The 23,251-nt window shown below is 40.0% G+C and overlaps 1 protein-coding gene across 1 annotated transcript in view; it reads right to left on the bottom strand.

Annotated features, from left to right (window-relative positions):
* CELF2 (CUGBP Elav-like family member 2) overlaps positions 1-22,890 on the bottom strand; it is a 545,877-nt gene extending 522,987 nt beyond the window's left edge. Inside the window, exon 1 of the mRNA XM_015627339.3 lies at positions 22,583-22,890. The gene's annotated coding sequence lies outside the window, so the exon portion shown is untranslated. The remainder of the gene's footprint in view (positions 1-22,582) is intronic.
* Positions 22,891-23,251: the final 361 nt, after the last annotated feature.

Genomic DNA, 23,251 nt, shown 5'->3' with positions numbered 1-23,251 from the left:
GCATAAATTTGACCTGAGCTAAATTTGAACTGCCCTGGAGAAAGCAAAAATCTGTGCCACACCGTGGAACATCCAAACTAAGCAATCCCTCAGATAAAAGATTTAGCACAAAGTTAGTTTTAAACTAAAGAAGACCAGCACTTTAATCTTTTTGCTTGATTTCTCCTTCAAACACAGTCATCCATTTAGTTCCCTGCTGTCCTCATGAAGAATTTCCTTACGATGAAATCAGGGTTCGGAGATTTATTATGCAACGAGCAGAGCAGGTTCAAGCTGATAAAGGCTTCCTGGGTGAGTGAAGGATGTTTAATGCCAGGAAAGATACTCTTTTAATGTGAGGTTCTTGACCATTTATTACATAAAAATGTTAATCTGATAGTGTTTTTAATCTGCTTGTTATCAGCGGTGGCTGCTTGGTGTTAAAGACAAGATAAAAGGCCGAGCTGAAGAAGCAGATTTGGGGAGCACTCGCTCAGTTAACATGCTGGATGCAGCACACCTGCCTCCCATTTATCTGCTCCTCCAGAGTGAGGAGGAGAGGGATTAGGGCTGTGATAAGGCACAGCTTGGTGGGCTGATTGGGCAGCGGAGTGCGCGCGCTGAAAGGACACTGCACCAGAGATAAGCTGTGATAAATGTTGGGACAGTCATTTCCCAGGAAGCTCTGCAGAGCAGAGGATTTGCTTTACATGCTGTTTCGAGGGGTTCTCCAAAAGCAGAATATTTAATCCCTCCTTGCCTGTCCACATCTCCCTCCCGCCTCACAAGCTGCTGTGTGACCTGCAGAATTTATAAATCCAAACTTCCTGCAGATTTTGAGTCCGTGTTGTGCCCTGGGCTTGTTCCAACTAATGTATGGGCTGGTCCTCCCCATGAAATCTTGGCAGGCAAGAGACACTCTGATTAGTCCTGCCTTTTGTGTGTGCAAAACCAGTAGCTGGTGTAAAATACAGAGTGGCTGTCAATCTGGGCTGGAGTCTCTCATAGGCTCAGGAGTTATTGGTGGCCTGGAGGACAAGGACAGCTATCATATAAACCTTGTATTCTAAGAAGACCAAGATAAAGGTTATCTCTGTCTGCAAGACAAAAATACAAACTTTTTCTTGCAGGATTTGGCTCAGTGGTAAAGTTTTCAGATTTGAGTTGACACAAATATCTGCAATCAGTCAAGTAGCTGGATAAAAAAGAGCGTGCCCATTTCAGAAAATGTGGGGGATTAAAATCATTGACCCTAGGATGAAGCTATGGCCAGTCCAAGCTTTTCTTGCCTGAGGAGACATGAACTCATTTCCTGCACTGAATCCCACATATTTCCCACAATCTAGTAGACTACCATAGCAACCAGCCACATTTTTACTTTGGGATGATCTGCTTTTTACCCGAAAGAGATATTTACAGTTATCATTTCTGTTGAAATCAATAAAAAAAGTCTTCTTTGGCAATGCAAACTCACACTGCTGAGAAACTTCCAGCAATGTTGTGGGCTGACAGTAAATTCACACAGCATTTGTTCTGAATGGGTACAGCCTGTGCAGGCACAAGCACACAGTGTTACTGCGACTTCAGGAGGAGCCATGGATGCACAAGCTGGGTGCATCTAGGAGCAACCTACACATTAGGCAAATAAAGCATTTGAAATGGCTTTGAAGTGAACAGGCTGAAGTCTGCAGATGTGTTGGTGTGGTGTGGCTGTGAGCTGGTCAGTCACAGACAAATGGGTAGAGATGGATGGATGCTGTGCAGGTGCTGCCCAACATCTCTGGCTCAGTGGATTACCAAAAGTCCTGAATCACACCTTGTAGTCAAGTAAGATTTCTCTATTTTTGAGCAGTCTTGTCTAGTGGAAGTTGTCCCTGCCCATGACAGGTGAGCTGGAGTTAAATGACATTTGGGATCCCTTCCAAACCAAACTGTTCTAGGATTCTATCCACATATACTGAACCCAAGGGAAACACATATTAGCAATCCTACATCTTAGGCATTTATGTTTATGAGGGAAACAATGGCTAGAATGAACAAAACTACCAAAGGCAGAACAAAACAAATTAAAAATCAAGTGCTTGTTGCTTAGTCAGAAATTCACTTGCTGATCCACTCAACTGCATTTAAAATGAGTGTGTGTTGGGGAGGTGTGTAACCAATACCCAGAACACCCAAAGTTCTACATTTCCCCTAAAAGCAATATTAGTAGAAGGGTTCACCAAAGGAGCTGGGCAATACCTTGGTGTAAAGACTGTTTAAATTAGAGCTTTCTCTTGAATTCAAATCTGGAAGCTCCTTGCTCAACCGCCAGATAGAGAAGCCTCCACTGATGTTGCTTTTAGGTTGAGAACCTCAATCTTTTCATCACATCAACTGAGCAACCATGTGTCTAGACAGGATGTGATCACTGCTAAACTGAGCTCCAGTTGATCTGAAGATTTAAAGTCCTGCCATACTAATTTAATCTTGGCAAACCAAAAAAGTTTCTAATGGTCACATCACCAAGCTTCCCAGGGTGCAAGGAGTACTTTGACAAAGTTCTCAGACACATGGCAATTCTTGGGCTTGTCCTGTGCAGGGCCAAGAGCTGGACTGATGATCCTCATGGGTCCCTTCCAACTCAGAATAATCTGATTCTGTGATTCTACCTTGGGTACAAACCTCTGGTCTCAGGCAGAGGGCTAACAAGATTTATGGTAACAAAACAAACTGGAAAATGTCAAATAGTGACTTCCTACAGATGATCTCAACTAAGCCAGTATTCCCTCCCCAGGCAGTTGTGTGAATAAATAGACTCTACCAGGCACTAAATGGGTTAAAATTTCTGGGGCAGCAGAAGTACTTTGCATGAATTTGGTCCCTCGGAGTTAAAGGAGACTGTTAGCAGATGGATCCCAACTGATCTCTACTGGTAGGACACAGGAAGCAGAGAAGAAGCAGAAAAGCAGTCACAGACACAAAGCCCATGGCTTTATCCATCAAGTCCTACATCCAAAAGCAAATTGGAAGTCAGTGCAAGCTGCAGTGAATTGGAGTAACGTGTGTTGTTCACCAGTTCTGCTAAGTAAGCAATCAATATATTTACTCCCTGGATAGAATACAATTTTGCTGTTGTGACAGTGTTCTACTACTCTGTGAAGAAAAATGACTCCATGGAGTCTATGATCCCTATCTGGTCAGAGCCTACACTCCTCATAAGATATTTTTAAAGATAACTGGAAATCATAAAGAATATTTGCACTGCACCAAAGCCAAGAAATTCAGATACACAATAGAATTCAGTGGCAAATGATTATCCCAACCTATTTTACTGAGATACTGCCAAGTTATCTGGATAGTTTCAGCAGCATTCCTCACTCCTGCAACACTTGTAGTAGACAGAGTTTCCAGTGGATTCAGATGAAATTTGGCTTTTTTCTTAATCTTGCTTCATATGGTTTTTAAAGGAAAATCTTATCTTGTCAGTTTTTGTTGTTGTTGTTTGTTTGTTGTTTTGCTTTTAATTTTGCTATTAATGCTTATTCAGGTATCTGGCTTTATTTGAATGTTCTGAAAGCAAATTTATCTACTCAGAGCTCAGGCTCAGGCTAATCAGGAAAAAGCAGTCACAAGGTAATCTTCCTTCTCATTAGCAATAGAGAAGGGAATGAAGAAATGGATGGACACTGACTTACAGCTAGAAGTGAAAAGAAATGGTGATGAGACATGTTTTTGCAAACCTACATCTTGGATAGAAATTTTCTGCATTCCCTCTAGGATAATATGGGAAGATGAGAGAAACAGAAGAGGATAATCTTTTTGCTGGGAATCTCTTTAAGGACTTTGTAAAATCATGGCAAAATCAGACTAAAGGAACAGTCTACATTTTTGACCATTTCAGTTTGTTACTGGGAGATTAATGAGAAGAGTTTGAAGCAGAAGATTAATGTGGTCTATTCTTATAACCTGCTCCCCTACTCATAAATCTCCCATTATTACGTAGGCACTGAGCAGCGTGTTGCTTCACCTTCTCTGTGACACGAGTCTGCCAACAGATCTCTTTCATTTGCTTCCCTGTACCTCCCAGAGGTCAATATCCAACTTAAATAATACCTACACCTCTCCCATCTGATATCCTCTTCTCCTCTGGCAACACCTCACCACCATTAATGAACAAAGAGTCCAAGAAAGGAAAAAAAAAATTAGACTTAAGGATCAGCTCCTGAGAGTACAGCTATTTAAATACACTGTTGAAATCAACTAGAATTGTACAAAATTAACATTTCTTTTTTGCTTCTCTCTCACTGGTAAGTTTTGTAGTTAATTTTCACATTGATGTCTTGGGAGGGATAGATTCACTGATTTTTCATTCTTGATCTCTTGCTCTGAAGAAGTCCACGAGGTAACGTCACAGATGGCCACCACCACCTCAGCTGTCAAAGGGAAAGCTCCCATAAGAGGTAGAGCTGACAGCCCAGGTGGAATCTCATGTGCTTGAACTTCAGGCAGCATTGCAATTATAGCCCAAATACAGAGGAGAGCAGACACATTTCTCTAAGCACCTCATCACTGCATTCCCACAGCGTGCCTGGGAGGAGAAGAAATCATAGCTGCATTTTGATGTTATACAAAGATAAAGAACCAGCTAGATGAAGTGATTTATTTAGGGTCACTCAGAACATCTCTAGTTGAATCAGAAACAGAGCTTCAGTACCTGGAGCCCTGTTCCAGTTAACAGTCGTATCTGCCCAGGTGACAGACTACACTTTCACTCCACAGAATAACAAAATCAACTCTCCTGAATACACCCTGTTAGAAATGTTGTCCCCTGTAGCAAGATTGCAAGAGATTCACAAGCCTCCTACGTGCACAGAGACCAGAACAACCCTGCCAAATGCTGTCCTAAATTATTCTTGTGTAAAATTCATTGGGTACAAAACAGGAATAGTAGAAAAGGCAGAAGGAGATGAGCTGTTCTTGAAAGTTTTTTCTTATTATGCAAACACAGAGTCCAAAGATTTTCCAGGGAATTGTTGTGTTAAATAGCCACAGTTGTAAATGGTGAATTCATAAATGAATACAAATGTGTAGCTGTCATAACTGGCAGATGACACTTCCTGAAGGATAAGCTTGTACTCTTCCCCAGCGAAGGCGGCATGCAAGAGTTTCATCTCCTGAGACTTCTAATGTACAAATTCTTTGGCAATTCTTCCTAAGGCGGAACTGTTTTTAATTTAGAAGACGTCAACCTACTTGTACTAGTGGGAGAAATTAATAAGCCAAGGATGCAGGTTGGCTGTACTGTAATACTGAGTAGATATGTCTCCATTAATTGCAGGATTGCCTGTGTTCACTTAAAAGCTGTTCTGTCTCAGAAGTTATCGTGTTGCCTGTGCTCAGATAAAATTCCCTCAAGCTTCTAACACCTTTTCTGCTGCTGACCCCTCAGGGGTGGGTTTGTTTCATGTCTGCATGCTTCACATGCTGAACCCTATATTTCTTCTCTCTGTATGGCACAGATATGAATATAGATAACCATATGTCCTCTAATACTAAACTGTGTTTGCTTTAATCTGTGCTAGACATTTAGAAAGGCAATTAGAGCAAAGAGAATCTGAAAGCTGTATTCAAGTGGGCTGGGTTACAAACAAGTCTTTGGATTTATATTTTTCACCTGGTTGCTATATCCAGCCCCTGTATGAAGCATCACTAAAACCAACTTTCTCCTCTGACCAGACATGGACACTTCATGTTGCCTGAATACAGCCTTGATAAATGGGGCAGAGCAAGTCTGTGACAAACAAACAAAAAACAAAAACCAAAAATAATAAATAAACACAACCAAACAAAAAAAGAAAATAAAGATATGCTTAAATTCACATTTCAGCTCTCAGCCTGGTACTTTTCTACCACCTCTATGACCTTTCTCCACCTGAACTCATCCAAAGGCCCTGTGCAGGAGAGGGGGGGAATTTACTGGAGTTGTCAACTCATCCCTCAAGTTGGAGGAAAACCTTGGTCTAAAGGACTGGATGCAGTGTTTAAGCTTGCAGATATTCTGGAAGATTTACAATGTGTGCATGTACATAAGGATAACCAAAGCCCTTCAGTTTTCCCTATCCACTTCTCTGCATGATTATTCCACCCCAGTAAGCAATCTATTATCTGCTGGACTGACTTATTCCCCACATTTAGTAACTCTATTCATGCTACTAAGTGAATGATGCTCTCTAAATACCAGACATATATTATGTACAATTAACTTCCTAAATCTGTTAGAGTAACAAAGACTTGCCAAAATTAATGCTGTGCTCTCCACACATAACCTATGTAAATGTTTCTAAATTAAATCAAATTACAAAAAAGAGATAAAAAGAAGATGCTTTCATTCTTCAGTGAAATTCTGTACAGTTCAACACACTACCAGGTAGTGGGCATTTTTTGCATTAATTTCTTTTTTTTTTTTTTTCTGAATAGAGATGAAGCCTTCCCTTGTGTACAAAAGGAGAAGATATTAATTTTTGGATGGTGCCACATTTAAGAACAGAATTCAGAAGGTGCACTAACATCAGAAATTCACCAAGTGTTTTGTTTAGAAGGTGATCTTCTATTAACCTAAATATTCTTAAGAATAGTTTAAGCAAATGGAAAACACATTATATTAAGTTGCAATCAGCTCATTTAATATTATGTGAATATTTGTTTTTACTGAGGTTGATTTGAGATTTCTAGTCAGGTTTTGATCTTAGGTAGCTTAAAATGAAGTCAGTGAAACTACCCCAGATTCCTCTTGATACCCATAAATAAGTTTTCACTTGTTTGGTTGGGTTTTTTCTGGCAATTGGAAAACTCTACATAAATGGTGGCAGCTTTCATGGGGAACAGTGTTATAACATAATCTTTCATATATTACAGAAAAACCCCAATAACCCACCTTTACAGAACTTCTTTCTTTATGGTATAAGTTGTCTAAAGGATGTGCAATCAGGACTTTGTAAAAATGAACCATATTCTTTTTTTTAAAAAGGACCAACCTTTCAGGTCTGCAATTATTTGAGTAACAGAGGACATTTCACACCCCTATGCAGGAGCTTGCCATTGACTCACAATTATATCCTTTTATAGTGTGGTCTAGTATTTGAGATGACACCAGACCAAGACTCAGATGTTTCACTGAATTATTTATGACCTGGGACAGATACACCTGCTCTCCCTGCCTTTCTCACTTCTCACTCTTTGTATGTCACTCTTTTTCAATGGGACCTGTTTAGGCAGAGATTTCTTTCTTTATGTGCAACACCAAGCACCAGAAAGTCCTGGCTTTAAGCAGAAACTTTAAAAAAGGAATATCAACAATAAACAACATCCACTACACAGTACAAATGGCTGCAAAATGGTACATAGAAAAACAGTGTGGAAAAAATTAATTTGAGATATTTAAAGTTCAGAAAATTTGATGATTCAGTCTAATTGGGTGCATTAAACAAACTATATTCAAGGGATATGCTCCTGGCATGCTGTAAAAGACTTCTTTTCCTCTTTTTAAAATGAGAAATATGGTTAATTAAATTTACTTACTAAACAGCTTGTATTACAACAGTAGAAAATGACAGATGTCTTTCATAAAATTAGTCATATTGTGGTAATTTTCCCCTCTCCCCCAAACATTGTGAGATTATGGGCATATTGTCTCCTGTTAAAAAGCTATCTGTCATAATTGGTAACGAGTTCCATGCAAAAATGTTCTGAAAGAAGGTGTTCTGCGTGAAATGTAGAAAAGTTTTCTTGTGACAGATTTTCTCTTTGCCACTATATTCTGTGGGCAGCTAGCTGCTTGCAGAAAACTGCATAATTTTAAAGGCTTTTACTTATAAAGGCCAATCATGTATTAATTCATTTGGTATTCATTGAGAGACCTTTAATCATGATGGATTAATTTATTAGAAATGCGGATATAATATGTTATTTCATAATATCACTACTGTAATTTAGCAATTAAACAGTCTGTTATTATTTCAATCACTGCCCAGATCTGTATCATGATACAGTATTTTCCTCCACGGTGAATTATTTTATATTACATATAGGACAATGGATTTTTTGAGAGTAAACCTTTGGGAAAGCAGAAATATATACGATAATACTTGGCTCTGATAGTCTGCTTTGTCTCTGAGATGATCCATCTGAAATACTCAGAGCCAGCAAGTCAGAAGCTTGCAGTGATTACAGGTCTGATCCAAAGCTGGCTGAAATCAATGATGCACTCAGCACCTTGGACCCTTTTGTGAGTGAGAGGGGTGTAAATACTTATCAGGAAAAGGATGTGGAGAGGCCAAAAATCAGGCAGGTGCACCAATTAAATGCAATCTAAGCTAACAAGCAGGAATGGTCAGATACTAGAAAATTTATCCTGTTGTTTGAAAATTTAACCTGCTGTTTTTTGAAAGCTGAGCAAGTGCTGACCTGTATTCCTGTTCCACTAGACAGACAAATACAGAGCTTCCCAAAGGACCTGGGATGAGGCCATTTTACCTCCATTCTTAAACTGCATTCTTTCACAGTTCTTATGCCTTCTGATGCTTTCAACTCAGAAGAAGAATCGGTGCACATTTATGCTGATCCAATTTTACCAGTGTCAGATGTTCAAATATTACAGTGACCCACATGGAAAGGCCCTGGGGAGAATCTGGATCAGAAGAATAATTTCCTTATTACAGATGTGCAAACTATGGTGCTTGGAAAAGAGATACTTTGATTTGGTACCTACAATTCATGTAGAAAAATAAGAGGTAGAATTTCTGGAAAATGATACTCAACCATTTCCCTTTGTTCTAACCATTTGGCCTCATTTCTTTGTCCAGCATGTGCTGTTTTCATGTTGGAATTGACATCATAACATACAACTGATACAACTGCACCAACTGCCAAAAGTTCTAAACCTTTTCTTGTCTTGTTCTTATTTTTTTGAAAGGGGGGGGAAAAGGTGGTAGAAGTGCCAAGTCTGTATCTCTGGCTGGGCACTGGAGAACAAATTGATCTGTTACTTTGAGCTCATTTTTTAGCCTCCCTCTATTGACATTTAAGTAACTGATTCTTCTCCATCATTGTTAGCTGTCTTTTTTCCTGCCTGTCAAGAGCTTGCTAAATTAAGATTCACAGCCCGGGATAGTTTTCATATGAACCCAGAAGGAGTCAATATGTTTACCCAGATAAATGGTTATTTTACAAGGTAGTGTAAAATGCATAATTTTCTGTTGTATATAAAGCCATGAACCACAATCCATCATGAGTGACTCATTTAATCTCTGATGTATCAATGGATGCCTTCTTCAAAGAGCAATCTGGAATAAGTGGTTCACATTAGGAGATCTGGAAAAAAGCTGCACAGGGAGCAAGTGAAGCTACCAGAATCAAAATGATGGTAATGTATCCTTGATCATAAGACAGAGATCACAAAATCCTCTTAAACCCTCCAGTGTATCACCCTCCCTTTCCAGGATTCATGCCCTCAAAGGCATTTTCTGCTGCTTTTCCTTCTCACATTTGGACTGGATAACAGAGCTATCTGCAACCGGAGATGAGGAGCATTTTTACAGGCTAACAAATCTACTCGAACCAATGGTTTTAATCTCTCCTTGGCTACAAAATCAAATCCAAGTTCTCTGCAGGTGCAAATGGGATCTGCTCCACTGCCTTAGGTGGAGTTTCACTCATTTACACCATTAAAGAATTTGGCACTGAGGATGTTGAGATCAAAAGGTTCCAGTTGGCAAAGGGATGTGCAGAAGAGAATCTGTCTGGGGAAATATTCTGAGAAGACTTATCTATCCTGTGAAAAGAGAACTTACCTCACCCCAGAGGAGTCTGGTATTGATAAATCCAAAATATACTAAATTTTGGGACATCTCCTCTGACCCTGCTAATTCTAAACTGGACAGGACATTTTGGAAAGCCTGCCAAAACCCTGCAGAAGGAAAGCATATTGGTGTGCTCCTCTATGTGCATTTTCACATCATCATATCATATCATATGCATATTTTGTGTTTTTTTTCCCACTGATATAACAATTACTGGTGGTCTGTATTGTTCATTTAATAAAATGAGGTTTGGAACATACTCTGTGATAGCTGCTTGCACAACACACACAAAAAGAAGTAACATTATTAGTACATGTGTCTGCATGGTGCCACTACTCCATTGCCAGAAGCAAATTTCACCTAATTTGGAGTTCTTGCACATGCAACAAAGCCTTTGCCATTATTACTTCAGAGACAGCTAAGAAAGATCTGTAATTTAATTTAAATAATAATAATTTTGGGAAATACAGGAAGCAATGAAACATAAAGACTCGTTTAGAAAAAATTATTAAAACTAACATTTAAAATGAGAATAACACAATCCCCAGTCCCTCACCCCCTTTTGGACTTTAACAAAAGGACAGCATCAGTATATTTACACTTTTATATCTTTGGATGCTTGTTCAGAATCCAGTTTGCTCCTGGACAAGGATGTATTGATGAATACCTGGAGTGTTTATTTGGATGGACGTGCTTGGTCTGAAAGCCAGCTCCACTCTAGCAGCCCTTATCCATTCTCAATAGCTCTGTACCAACCTTTGGCCTTTAGCCTTTCCTCTAAGGAAGGCATAATTCTTGCCTCAGCCCACACTCTTTCACGTAGCAGGAGGATTCTGCACCATGTTGGATCAGGTGTTTGTCCAAGTCACTGTCCTGTGTCCATCAGTAGAACTTAATGCATGCCAGAGCAGGCTGTAAGAGCAAACCAAGCTTACAGTACTTTCCCATCTTCCCAAAATTCCTGGTTCAGGGATGCTTTTTAGCTATATCAACACACTGAGCTTTTATTATGCAGTTTAGGATATGCTTTTGTACTTGAAAGTATCTGACTTAATCTGTACAGACACCTGCCAGCAATTATTCCCACCTCTTATTTTCAGGTCCCCTCTAACAGGGTGGGTAAAGTCTGCAATTGAACCTGGCTGAAGTTCAAATCAGAGCCTGTGAGTATTCTGGGGAGCACTTTCCCTTTGATATGTGTTATATCTGCTCTGATATAAAGATCCAGACCAGGAACATGGCCTAAGGACAATCTCCTGACCGTTCATAGACCTTTAGTCAAAAGCCTGCTCCCCTGCAGAGCTTTGGGTTGTGCCAAATCTCTAAAGCATTCCAGGTTTTGGGCTGGGGGACAGCAGGTACCCCAGGCAGGTTGGATGCTGGCAGTTCTGCCTGGGGCTGGAGGAGTGTGTGCAGATGGACACGAGCTGCACCAGCCCAAAACTTGGGGCTACAGAGTGGTCCTTGGCTGTTTTCCTGCTAGGACTGACAGAACCCTAGAGACTTGTCCACAGCATATTCACCAGCAGCAATATGAACCACTGCTATCACCAGGACTTTCAAAACCAATTTTATCACCTTCCCAAGAACAAGTTTTCTTGCTCTGGACAGTTAATTTTAAGACAATGAATAAAGCTGCATAAAGAAAAGTGAAGGCATGGAAGATCTCTCAAGATGGTCCCCAAACTAGTTTTGCAGCATGTGAAAATTGTTCCTTTTGAAGTGTGTCCTGTCCTGCTTCAATGTCATTTATTCTGTCCTAATGTATTTTATGAAAGTCAAGCAGAGAAATACATTTATATAAGACAAACCACTAGTAAGGGTCATAGACTTACATTTTTATTTTAATAAAATCTTTGAAGACTAACTCATACAATTTGTGAATCACACCTCCTGGGAAAGACTTCCCAGAGGTTTTTAATAATTTGAGTTATGAAGCTGACTGGAAATACCAGAAAAAAGAACGGCTTCTGTATGCTCACTCTTGTATTCAACCAAAGATAAGTAGCTACATCTCAAAATTATATTCTTATACTGATGAGAGAGAAGAACATGAAGAAATTTAAACTATGACAATGTTTTCCTGGCTTATGGTGCTCAGATTGTCTTCATATACAGAAGGGGTTGATTATCCTTGTCTAAATTATACAGATTTTTCTCAGATAAACACATCAACTGATGATATTTTTATCTTTCGCAAAAGAAGGTATCTGTGCAGTAAATTAGGAAATGTCCTGAAAGGCAAAAAATATGTAGCTGAAGAAAAGGAGTACAAGGACAGAGTATTGCCTTCCAGAAAATCACTTTATTGGCTTATTTGAAATCAGAGTTCTCGATTCTGCTGCAAAAAAGCAGCAGCTGGATCATTGTATGTCAGCAGCTAGAAATGGGGAGGCACAGAATAGAACATCATAGGTGTCTAAATACTCATATTCTTTATTATATCTGTTACTACCTGTCTGCACAAAACTTTGAAACTCTGGATCCTTGTAAGCAGGTTTTAAACCTTTTAAACCAAAACAGGATGCTTTGCTGCAAGAATGCAGTTAACCTCTACTACATCCTTATGGAACATGGTTATCCCTAGTGTAGGAATTCCTGCCTGAATTTTTTTTGTCTGTATGGTGTTAAAAAGTTGTACATGTTGGATCAGTAGCTTCTATCATCCTTAAAGATTAGTGGGGCTCTAGAGGCTATTATTTGTCATTCTGGGGCAGATGCTCAGCAGGCTTTAAGGAATCACTCTGATTTATATCAGCAGAAGGTTTGGCATGCTTGTGTGAGTGGAACTGAAGTTGTTCTCAAGAAAACTGAAAATGAGCACGAATGTAAAACCCCCTACATTATAATGTAGTTCTGTTGTGGCTTGTGTGCCCAAAACAAGATAGTTGCTGTGTTTATTAAAGTGTGCCTATTTTTCCTCTGTTTATTCATAATTAATTTGCTAATAAAGATTTCAGCTGTGGTGGAGTCTTTATCCTACCATAACAGGAGCTCCTGGCTTCATAACTTCACTGGAGCAACCCACATGATGAATATGAGCTGAAGAATTGAAGCCAAATCCTTCTAGGCTCTGCATATTTGTGCCTGCCAGAAAAATTATGGCCAGTCAAAGGAGCAGGGGATGGAAAGTAGCCACCTCTGCTTTGGCACTTCTCAGAGCCCACTGAGGCTACTGTGCAAGCCTTTATACTTGGACCTACATAAGTACCTTCTGAAGCTGGATACTGGAATTGGGGGGCAGCAGGGACTGCTTATTTATGAGTTGCTCAGCAGTCCCTGATGCAGCAGTTGCCATAAGGCATTGCCTCAATGCAGATTATTCATACTCCTGGCAAAAGTTATCCTCCTGGGAAGTCGTGTTGCTGGCCAGAAAACAAGAATACTTTAGTGCTTCTCTCACAGAGTGTGAGTATATTCACTCTGGGGGCAGTTTTAGCATTTGGCCTTGTGCCTGGACATCATTGCAATTGGGCACTTGCACTGCATACAGCCACGCTGACCAGAGCCTGTGCTGAAAAGATTACATTCCCCCAAACCAATATTTTCAATTTGTCCCTCATGCTTCTGACAGCAGGAAAGTTTTGGAAACACCACAGGCTGTGTTTACTGTAAACAGCATTACCTGAAAAAATCCTGGTGATTATCAAGAGGTTTCATGAAAACAAGAGGATGCAGAAATGCAGTCCCCTCTAGTGAGCTAGGATGAGCTGAAGTGAAGCAGTCAAACAATATGTGCCATGTGCTCCACATGGCACAAAAGCTTAAACTGCATTTAAGCAGCTCTTCTAAAAAAGCACCTGGTTAAAGAGTTTGGGATAAACCACCAGAACTTGCTTCAAATACAGGGAAGAACGTTTTCCTACTTGTACTGCAGCATTACTTTTTATAAATTTAAAAACATCATCCTACCTAGAAATGGGACTGACAGCAGAGAGAAGCACCATGTGTGAGTGTACCCTGAATCTAAAAGGGGAGGGAGCTTTGAGTTTCAAGATGCAAATACTTCTATTCATGTCACAACTGCAGTTAAGTGCTTTGCTATATCTGGACATAAAGGAATATTAAAAAAAAAAAAAGGGTAAAAATCTGAATATCACTGCATTTATGCCATCTCATGGTGTTTGATTTCTAGAAATTGTATTTGGTAGTTTTCTTGGCAGAGGCAACTGACTGAAAAAAATGTGATGATATTCCAGCAACAAAACATTTTCTTACTTGCTGAGCTTAAAACATTTCTGTGGTTGCAGTGGCTTCTATGGGACTATTCCCATACCATAATCTTAAGCACATAATTAAGGGCTTTACTGGATCAGTGCCTGAAAAACCAATGCTGATTTCTATTGAATGCACATTATGTTAGGGACCATTTGTAAGCTCATTAAAATGAACAGAAAGGATTCAGCAGATGCTGGGCCAAGCCTTGTCTCAGGACTTTCATCAGAGAAACAACATTGTCTCTTGTTTACACTTTCACAGGTCACTGAGTTCCCAGACTCTGAGCCATTGATTACATCGTATTATCAATTAAGTTAGAGATTTGCCATCAACTTAAATGGGTACAGGGTAGAGCATAAGGAAATAAACAGCAGAATCATGGTCAGTTTGTGATTCTGGGTATTAGGTACTTAAAAACAAACCAAAAATCAGGCATGCTCATGAATTCATGGACACAGAATAGCTTCTGCTTTAGTGCACTGTGTGTGCCATGCAGTGTGTCTGTGAATGGACATTACATTTCTTTGGAACAACACTGGACTTTCATCCTTCCTCCCCTTCCCTCAATCCCCAGACTCATAAATCCTCCATTTGTCTCACCTGTAGCTACAACAAAGCTGTTCTCAACAGTATTAACATCTGCCATGGTCATTCTTCTGGGGTGAGAAAGGCAGAACATTTTCATTGCTTGCTCATTTGTGAACACTAGTTAAGTAAAGCTGTCACTTGTGTCCAATTATGGCTGAGTATTTTATAGCACAGTCTCCTTCCTAAAGCTAAACTGACACGGCCAAGCCCCATTTTATAGGCATTCTTAAATTCTTCCAAGCCATATTTAAAATCCTTATGCTCAGAGATGGCAGGTGCCATGTGTTTTCACAGCTACATTAACAAATGCAATTTTGTGGCAACTTGACCACACCAGTGAAGCAGTAAATTTCTGTAATCTCTGTGGTTAAGAATTTCACACAGGACTTTGCTGGGAATGTGTAAAGCCCATTAGTACAGGAGCATGATGAAGATAAAATTAAAATACCTTTACAGTAAAAGCCAAAAAAGAGTGAAGTCTGGGGATTTTTCTTTTTTTGCTGCTAGAGCAATGAAACGTGTCAGAGGGAAATGCTGAAGGAGAAAAAAAGTAGCTTCACTGAGCTCACAGCCTACTCTCCTTCTCAAATGACTGCCACCAATTTAGGTGAGAAGAGGTAATTTGGCTTACACAAATGCTAACACAGGCTTATCCTAAAGCATAGCTAGGATGCAAAACTTTAGAAATATCTTTTCCAAACCCTTGCTCCCTGTTACAGTACACATATTGTCTTCACAAATGTTTATGCAGGCTTAGGGAGATGATAGCCAAAACCTCCCTAGTCCCAAGCCCGTGCAGGGTGCAGTGGTGCATCTGCCCACCAGTGCAGCTGTGTCACTCACAGGATCTGCATTGTCCATCATGTCTCTGTTATTGGAGCTGAGACACCTTGGTCCTGCTCAGGGCAGCCCAAGACCCCCCCAGCTCCAGCACCTCAGCCACTGTGAGGGTTGGGAGCATAATTTACCACTCCCAGAACCAGGGGGTCTGTGCAGCATCACTGGACCATTGACTTGACCTGCTTTGGATCTGTGCTGAAAAATGGGGCTAATGCCACTTTCCGTTCTCCTGAGCATTTCTCCCAACTCCTCAGGATCCCACAGTGAGTCTGAGGGATACCAGTGCCAGAGGAGAGTTTTATACACTGAGACAGACCCAGGACGAAGTTTCTGAGACGGATGTTAGATTTTGCAAGAAGGTATCTCAATTACCAGCAGAAAGCAAATGGAAAGCAGAAGTTGAATCTTGCACAAATTCCTACATTATTTTTTTTTTCTAACCTGGAAGTTATTTCAGCAGATATTTCCCAGATTTCCTATAAAATCATGTGAGCTATGGATTTTTTTTCTTTAAAAAAGAAAGATGTGATTCCAGCATAATCACCTCACTCCAGGGGATGGATGTCTTGGAAAGTAAAGAACAGAAACTGCTCAGAACGCAATACTAGCCAGGGAGGGAATTGCATTATGGATTGCTCACAGAGTTCTTCAGCAGGTTTTACCACAGGGTTTGGGCAAAACTCGTAAAGAGCACAGATCAAACAAGAAAACATCTTTGAATGCCTATAGTTTGTTGTGAGACAGTAGTGCTCTGAAAGATACACTTAGCAGCTCACTCAGTCTCTTAAGACTTCACACAAGCACGCAGGGTTGGGGAGATCAGCTCACACGCTTCTGCACGCTGTGTGGCTGCACTGAAACCAAAAAGGCTATTCAGAGAGTGGCCCTTTGAAGTCAGTGGACTTTTGTCATTGATTTTGAGAGGCCCAGGATTTCATTCTCAGTGTGTAAGGTTAAGCATGTGTGTAAGTCCTTACAGGATCAAGGACTTAAATGTGTAAACCTGTTCAGCAAGAGTACCCAGCCTTTAATGTCCTGTGAATGTGGTCTCTCTTTGTGACACTGGATAGGCTGCCTTTGCTCTTGAGTGCAAAAGCTTCATTTAGTATGCACATGTCCTTCATAATTCAGGGACTTAGAGTGAAGGAAAAGAAAGGTGTTGGTAGAGCCAGGAGCTGCTTGTTAATGGAGCGCCTATGGAAAACATCGACTGCATCAGATTGATTAAGAGCCACTATTAATCGACACTTCTGTCTCTTGTTATCCAAAATGCAGTCCATGGGCCTTTCTGAATTGCTCACTGTGTTAGTGGCTGGTACAGAGTTTATACATTAATCACTGGGAAACAGCAAATGTATAAGAGACCCAGTCCTGTGTTCAGAGCAGTAATTATGTGAGCAGTCCCAGTGCATTGTAGAACCTTTTCTGCTGGCTTCAAAATCTGGCCACTCCCTCTGTCTGAATAAAGATTATTTCTACAAAATATTTCAGAGCACAGGTTCAGAATAGAGCTACCTCAATCATGTGTGATGATCATAGGATCATTAAGGTTGGAAAACATCTCCATGCTCATCAATCCCAACCTACCTTGACTGAATATCACCTTATTGAGAAGTGGATCAACAAATGAGTGGGCAATCAATCCTTTTATGCTTAAATGAATGGCAAAATCCAGTTTCTCTGATTTAAAACAAACCTACATTTAATCTTTAAGGTGCTGAAGGTTACCTAAGTGGAGAGAGGAATGGAATGAATCCTAAAAGGGGACCAGGTTTGCCTGGTGGTAGCATGTGTTCCTGTTGCTGAATATCTCACCTGTCTAGTGGGGTTTTATGTGTCCAACAGCCTCACTATGTGTTTATATCACAATATCACAGAATAACAGAATACTCTGGGTTGGAAGGGACCCACAATGATCATCAAGTCCAACTCATAAGTTTACGGTTCATAAAGGGATTGAACCCACAACCTTGGCATTATTAACACCATGCTCTAATATACATATTAATATATATTTGTGTCCTCACACATTTGCCTTGGAAATTAACCATATTTTCCTTCAATATAAACCTGAATGATGCTGGTTATGTTCATCCTTGGGTGTAATTTCTGCTAGACCTTGCAAGCAAGGCTGCTTTGATGCTGCCTCCCTCAGACTCTTTTAACCCTCTGCTCAGGTGGGCTGTGACCCATCAGCATCACCCACAGCCCTTCATGACACCTACCAAGGACTTGGAGATGAAAACAATTGCATGGGACCAGCACAGGGCCAAGAGGACACAAACAGCCCCTCCACAGATGGCCAGGTGGGCTGCAGGTGTGAGGTACCTTTGGGAGATGGGGGTCGCTCAGCAGAACACAATTTTTGCACTCTTAACACAGCTTTAGCTTTAAAAATTTAGGAAGACAAAGTGTCAGTCTGAAAGCTTTCAAATGCACAAAGTCTTCTCTGTATAATGGAATTTATATCAGGAGCATCGACTCATTGTAATACTGGTGCCTAAAATAAGTAGACTTCATCACATTCATGGAGTTTCCTGGGTTTGGGATTTTTTATTGCATTGCAGCATGACTTTTAAATGCCACTGGCCTACTAAATGGAACAAATAAACCAATCACAGCACCTCCTTTCAGTATATCAGTTCAGCCTAATAAAATTAACCATGAGGAACAAGATTAATTAGACGTTAAACACATTGCCTGGAATGCACTTGTGGCAGCTTCCCTCCAGCAGCCCTGGAGGACTAATGATATATATGAGTGGCATTATGTCAGTGATATATGGATGTGCCTATGCAATCCAGTCCTAACTTCACTAGGATCAGCCTTGTTTGAAGCCCACTGCAAGTCTATGAGGCTTGATAAGTCAATAATTTTTCGATGTATGCAATTTCTGGAGTTTTAAGCCCTCTGCCTTCCTGAAGTAGTTACAAGAGATTTCTAAAGTAAGGCAACAATTGAGAAAATTTGAGGAGGAGAGAAAGTTAAATGGTCTGAGTTTTGAATATGATGCCTTTCCATGGGATTGTAAGAAAACAGATGTTAAAAAAGCACCTGATTGTTTTCTCTGACTGTAATGAGAGCCACAGATGGCTAAATCACATGTAGGTGTCTACATTATAGGCATCTAAATTTGGATGAGATGAATCCTATTTCTGGTGCCATGGACAGAAAGCAATCACCTCTGTGGTTAACACAGAGGCAGTTGGAGGTTCCAGACTGAGAAGAAAAATTTTAAAAAATAAAAAATATCTGCAGAGCTTTAGGGTTGCTCCCACTTTGTTACCATTCCCAAGTAAGAGGACAATATGTGTCTTTAACAATGTGAATAGGAAAGATGTGGCTTCAAGGACTCTCCGAGCACAGGAACTGAGTTATCAGGCCACAGGACATGCAAAGCAACCCAAGGAAGGCTTTGTGTGATGATAATTATAGTCAAGAAATGAGCTCTCTGGACTTCTAATTCTCTTTTCGCTTTGTTTCCTTCTTGCTATTATTTTACTGTTTACCTTAATAGAAAATATATATATTTACATTCTTAATTCCTGTCTGGTGATCTGATAAATACTGTGAGCTCTATTGCCTTGGGGGTGATGATAGTCATTAGGAGTTTTAGATAATTTTTAGGGTTCTCTGTACTCTCCACTGGGTTAGGAACCCCAAGGACTCTGCAGTGAGCCACGTGCATATCACAAGGAGATGAAGGATATGTGACTGCTGCCAGATTTGTGGGAGAAGTGTGTTTAGGCAAGTGGTAGCCCAATATGTTATCAATCAGGTAGTGGGGAGAGACTTGGGGTCACTCTGAGCCTGTGTACAGTGTTCTTGCAACAATGGCTCTTGCTGAAAGAAGACCATGACTAATATGTTAAATCAAATGGAAACACAGCAAGCCCCTTACCATGACATAAATCATTTGCAGTTAGAAGAGAAATCTAAGAGTCTTTTAGTCCGAGAATGAAATAGGAAAATATGCAGTGGTAAAAATCTAAGAATTTTACCAAAATTCTATCACACTTGAATTGAGCTGACCAGACATGCATTGCTAATAAACAATTTCATTCAGGGAAGGAAGTGCTATGACATTCTTTAGTAATTCTTCAGAGTTCTGAGAAAAATCTGGGAATCTGGCTTCTCCCAGGAGAAAGCAACTGATGAAATCCCATCATTATTGCCCATGGCAAGTCTGTGATTTACCTTAATTTTACCTGCTGTGTGCAACTCAGACTTGCAGTGACTTTATGTGGAACATTAGAGATGTGGAAGAAATACAGAATTGCGCCAGCTTTTTTCTGTAAAGGAAATTCACATTTATGTCATCAAAGTTTCTAATTATACAAATTCACTAATATTTTATTAGTAGAAGGGGAGGGAAGATGCTAAAACTTATGGTATTTCACAAGTAAGATTATGGGTTGATTTCTGATTGGTTGACAGGACCCTAATAATAAACCTCATAATTTTATACTACATCCCTTCAGTGATGATAGAAATTCTTTATGCATAATAGCACCATTTCTATTCAGGAATCTTGTTAACAGTTGTAAACTCAGATTATCATTTTTATTAGCCTAGTGTTTTCTTATTTCTCTGTTACTGACAGGAAATTAAAGCAAGTTTTTTGGCTTGGTTTTCTTTTTTTGTTACAATGAAAGCAGTTGCATTCAACTAGAAATTTCCAAGCACTGAATAGAGGACAGTATTGCTAGAAGCCAACAGCAATTTTAAGTGCACAGATTAATTAAAAAACCCCCTCTATTTAAAGACTACATTCAAAGAGGATGTAGACTGGTGGGTTGGGATAGGGTGGTTGTTTTTTTAGTTAAATGTACAGATATCAGCTTTTTTGTAGTTTGAGAATTTAGGAATCCATTCTTGCCACAAAACTCAGCATCTAAACTCAGCTATATTGTGTTTTCATATTGCCTCATAACAGTAATTTTGTCATCACCTCTGTGACCACAGACCCATGGCTAAACTCAGCCTCTCCTCCCTGCAGCCTCACCCATGGCTGAGATGCCCACCATGGACAGTGGGAACCAACCACCATGGACTTCTCATGACTTTGGCTGATTAGGAAGCTCAGATGAGAGTATTGGTAGTTGCTTCACCCCATTAGGCCACTTGAGCTTTGTAAAAGCACTGTTTCTAGGAGAATGTGAGACTATAAATGCATAATTTACTGACAACAGCCTACAGTTTATTCATATTACATCAGATACGCTTCTAACTGTCAGTTGATACTGGGTGAATAAAAACTTATTTCCATAACAAGAACAGTGAATTCAACCCTTTTCTTCTCTGGTTATAAATGGATGGGAGTTTAGGATTACAAGGGACAAAGCCTAATTTTCTGGGCCTCGCAGACCTTGGTGTTGGTGTGGGGGAAGGCAAGTTTTCAGGGCAAAAGCAAGATGTGGGAGCTTCAACAACCTTATTTCACAAGCCAACAGCATTTTCTGTGCAAGCAAAGCAAACCCTCAGAAAAGTACTGCAGTGCTTAAAACTGAGACTGCAAAAGGGAGTGATGAACTTCTGCAAGTGCAGCGCCCCTAACCCTCTGCCCTAACAAAGTTTCTGTGAAAGGATGTAATTTTCCATATGGCATTGGAACATCCTCTCCCACTTTCCACTGACAGGAAAGGACTCTGCATTCAAACCCACTGCTCCTCTTCATTCTCCTTGCACAGCTTCCCTCAGGACATCACATTATGCATTTGACAAAGCAGACCTTTGAGTCTGGAAAATCTTATTTATCAATATGCAGATTATTAGTTTCAGGATACCTCTTTAAAAAAAAAATAAGGAAAAGAGCTTTCAAGGAGATAGAGGACGAAATCGCACTGTTTTTCTAACTCTATTCAATTTCTCCTAAAACCTCCATCCTATATCCAAAAAGTTTTCGTCAGCATGACCACAAAACAGCAACTAAATGTAAGAATAGTATTTATTCTGAATACGACAGTAAAAGCTACAGGATCCAGCCTAAAGTGCAACAATAATTAAATAAAGTTGAGAAAACAGAGATAGTTTATCAATCATAAGATCCAGTCCTGCCAGTACTCAGCAATTTCCTCTTAAATACAGGACAAGCTCAGCCTTCCTGTTGATTTCAATAGATGTTTTAGCATTTAATACTTGGCAGAACTACATTCAGAAAGCCTGAGAAAAACACATCGTCTTATAAGTTTTGTGACCTTAAACACAAAGCAAATGCAAACCACATCTCATTTGCTAAAAAAATAAAATTATAATGTGCTAGAACCAGAAAAAGACTAGAAAAGAGACCTTGGAAATCAGGGGACTTGCAAGTCAGGAATGTAACGTGTATAATACAGATCTGATTGTATCTGGCAGGTTGTTATTCATAGGAGGTGATCCACAGCCTCAAACTCATTCCTCACAAAAGCAACGCCTGGTGTTTCCTCTCAAAGTTTGTCAGCTTCTTGCAATTAGCTACTACAATGGCATGACAAGGTATGGAGTGGAATACCCCTTCCCCCCTTCTCCAGAGGAAAAATGCAAGGAACAGCAAGAACTTTATCCAGCATCGGACAACAATAAATCCTGGATACACTGACCCCACTTGATGCAAGCGGAAAAATATTTATTTATTTTTAAGAAAAGTTTCAGTGCTGCTCTTCCCTACCTAGTAAACAGCTGAACAGGCAGGATGATACCCAAGACCATCTCCTCCACCCCCATCTCCACCCCCCTGTCGTATCAGTGCTTCAGGCAATCTTCAGAGGGAAAAAAAATCACAAACACAAACCCCCCAACTCAAGTATCTGTTCTGATAGGAGCATGGAACAGTAACCAAAAAACAATCAAGTCCTCATTGTCATAGTGCGACAATCACAGCATCTCTTCTGTTGAGCAAATAGTCAATTCATAGAGAGAAAAGCATCATGAGGACAGGCACGAAAGCTGTTATTACCCATTTTAAGTAATAGGAGAAGGTCACATATCAAGCCGTTACACCTTTTCATTACATCCTAACCCTCCACAGCAGGGGAACCACACTTATGACTGCGTTAGATATACAAAAGCTTTCAGCTCCAAAAAAGGAAAAGAAAACATGAGGAAAGGAAGAAAAAAAAAAATTAAATTCATCTTACCAGCACGTTACAGCACCAACTTGCTTGAAGGAACGTTGTCTTTACAGGTTTCTCTTTTAATTATCCTGGAAGCAGAAGGGGGAAAAAAAGAAGACGACGAAGCAGGGTTGTTAAATTAGTGTGTGCTCGAATCTTTTCAGTTTGTCGCAGAGTAGAAAAATACCAAAAAAAAAAAAAAAAAGAGAGAGAAAAAAAAAAGGAAAGGGCACTCAAAGAAAGAAAAAAAGCAAAAGAAAGCTCAGTAATTTAAATTTGCTGTCAGTTCAGGCAGCATCGCTCTGTCCCGCCCCTCTTCCCACTGGGTTCTACTACCTGCAGGGCTGCAACTGACAGCTACTGTGCAAACAAAAAAAAAGGCAAAAAGCATGCTGGGACCATGCTGTCTGCTGTCTGAGTCTCTCTCCACTTCTGATGACTGAAAATCATTAGTGAAAAGGTTCTGTTGTTGTTTGCTGAGATTTTTAAGTTAGGTTCTTTGCATGAAATTTAATTTATTTTTAATTGATGCGGTGCGGCACGTGACGGAAACTGATGGTTGTGTTTCTCAGCTCTCCTCAGAATGGAAAGTAACCTGAACAGATTGATTTTAATAGTATGGTATATGAAGAACATACACAGACATTTACTATGTTGCATTTTGCAGGGATGCAACCCTCCCTGTAACACCTT

This window comes from Parus major, chromosome 1A (genome assembly GCF_001522545.3).
Source record: "Parus major isolate Abel chromosome 1A, Parus_major1.1, whole genome shotgun sequence".
In the NCBI taxonomy this organism is placed as follows: Eukaryota; Metazoa; Chordata; class Aves; order Passeriformes; family Paridae; genus Parus; species Parus major.
This window is presented reverse-complemented; position numbering and strand designations above follow the sequence as displayed.